Raw genomic sequence first — 2,739 nt, 5'->3', positions numbered from 1 at the left:
TGAACAAAATGAGGTCTGAAGGTAACAGAAGGAAATTATAGCTGATAATAGAAAATTTAAAACTGGATGCTAAGCAACTCGTCTTCTATTGTCTATAGCACAGGTGTCTGTCTGCCTGTCTGTCTGTCTTTCTCTCTCCCCTTCTTCCATCATGTTACCAGGGCCAGGTACCTGCCTCCCACATGAGTGTCTGTTCATATTCTACACTGAGGTCCAGGCCTCTCAAACTTCTCTGTGGTTTCAAGGGGAAACAAACAAGAAATCTATTTCTCTATCATAACCTCACACCTGCCTCCAGAAAACAGTACTAATTTCCAGAAATAAAAATATAGATTAAGTGTTTCTGTCACAAGTATCTCTGTTGGCTTTTTCTGTATATGACTAAAAATTAAGTAAAGTGTCTGCTTCCCATCAACAAAGAGCTCTTGGCCCCCAAATATGAATATGCACATATTTAATTTTTATTTAATATTAATATTTAATTTTTACAGTGTTGAAATATTAATTCCCTCCCCTTCTGGCCATCAATGATTCAGAAATATCAGGGTCCTTTCACAGAACACCCCTTCAATTCATGGCTATGCATCATCCTCAAAAGATCTTTGCAGCTCTAATAGCCTATAAACTCTTGGGTTCTGTGAAGTTCTCTACTTGAAAGAGTGTCTCCTTTCATCTATTTTTGGTGAGCTTATTTTCCTGGGGTATCTAGTGAAGTACAGCATATGCTCGAGTCACTACTGGCTAATGTGCTCAAGGTCAGCCTAAATGACATGCACATGTCCAGGTTGCCACTGGGGACAAATCCATTCATGGTCATGGTGGTGGAGTAGCCACGTAGAGGCCTTGGGTGCCATCTTCCCTATCACTTGCCTACTCTCATTTTCTTTACATCTTTACCTATTCTGGGAGCAATCTTAGGCTGTATTTGCAGCCCCAGCAGGGAGCCCATTTCCATCGAAGAGAAGGCTCCTTTAATAAATCTAGCTCGTTTGTGCAGGAGTAGTGCAGCCATTGATTAGAGAGGGCTGATTGGAGCTGTGACTTTCCTTAGGAAGAAAATTAAGAAAACAGATTAAAGACAAATGATGGGCAGCTTTGCCTCCTTGCCTCCTTATATTCTACCTCACCTATGCTGATGCAAGGTTAGAAATATTCTGCAAGATGAATTAACTCCTTCAGGTCACTGTGTGCTACCCTATATGGCAGAGGATCACAAAGTCATAAAGCTGAAATGGACCTTGATGGCCATTTGCTTCAGTCCTTTATTTTATAGGTAAGAAAATATAGTCAGAGAGGGAAACTGACGTCACTGAAGTCATGCAGGTCTTCTGTGTGCTCTTCCTCCAGGCTATAACAATTCACTGTCCATGATGCAGAAAATCTAAAATAAAATCAGATTGGTTTAAGGGAAAAATAGAAAACCGGCAGCTCTTCCGCATGGCACAGTGGCCGTTCCCATCTGAGTTGTAGTGTTGGAGAATAGATGGAGAAAAGGAAGTGAGAGGCTTTTAGTGAGGGGCGTATTGCTGAGTTGTGGGCGTACTCTTCCTGGTTCCACCCTCACTTTCTTTTTGGAAACGTCCCCTTGGGCCCTTTATTTTGCCATATTCATGGTCTTCCTTCACTGATGCACTTGTTTATTCTTTCTTTTGAAACACAGCATGGAAGCACCTTTTACTTTTCAAAGCATTTTGTAGGCACTCGGGAGCCTCAAGAAACTTCTAGAGTTGTTCTGTGCTGTTGTTTTTACAGCAGATTTAACTATAAAGTAATGAGATAAATAAAAAGTAAATGCTTGATGTCTAGTCACATTTCACTGTAAACATTTAGACTTGATATCCCCTGAGTCTAACAGGGTTCAGCCCTTCTTGGCACTCAAAGATTTATTTGTTGACTGACTAATTGAATGAATGAAATGCGTAGATAAGAGATTGGCCATTTACAGTTGTATCCTTGGGAGCTCTACAGTGATATTATTTCTGCTCCCGTTGAAAATGGACTTTTAAGTTTCATTATAGGAACTGCCTTAAGATTTAATTATTACCCCACATCTTTAACTAAAAACAAAAAAAGAAAGAAAACAAAAACAAGCAAAAAATTTTTCTAACTTGACATTTAGATTTTATGGCCTAGAGAACACCTTTATCTTTTGATATTCATAAAAATTCTATGAAGAAATTTTTATTACTGTTTTACAGATGAGGAAACAAGACTAGAACAGTTACAGACTCACCTAAAGTCACAGGACTGGTAAGTACCTGAACAGAGAATCAACCAAGATCTGACACAGAATCTTGAGCCCTTATTATTACATCACCCTGCCTCCTCATACCAAAACTTGTGTCCCAGGCTTGTTTTCTAATTTTATCCTCCAGAGCTATGAAAGACTTCTGGCTGTTATGAAAGATCAAATCAATTCACACTCAGAAAATGAAGATTTGCTACTGTCAAAGTTACACCGAAATGGCTAGAGCCTCTAATATTCTCTGGGATGAGTTAGTTCTAAAAAAGAGTAATTGAATAATAGCAGTTCTATTGTTAAAAAATGTAACGCCCAAAACATCTGTATTGTTTTTCATGGTTAAGAATATGTAAGAGGTTGTGTGTAAATGTACATGTATGTTTGCCTACTTTTTGACTAGTTTGGGACTTCTCAGACATAGAGAGTAGGAAGCTTCATAGTGCACCATATTTCAGGTCTCTCTTTCTTTTTTTAAAATATTTTATTTATTTATTTTT

This window comes from Pteronotus mesoamericanus, unplaced genomic scaffold, assembly GCF_021234165.1.
Source record: "Pteronotus mesoamericanus isolate MK-2021 breed Mesoamerican mustached bat unplaced genomic scaffold, CSHL_Meso_final scaffold_705, whole genome shotgun sequence".
NCBI lineage: Eukaryota > Metazoa > Chordata > Mammalia > Chiroptera > Mormoopidae > Pteronotus > Pteronotus mesoamericanus.
This window is presented reverse-complemented; position numbering follows the sequence as displayed.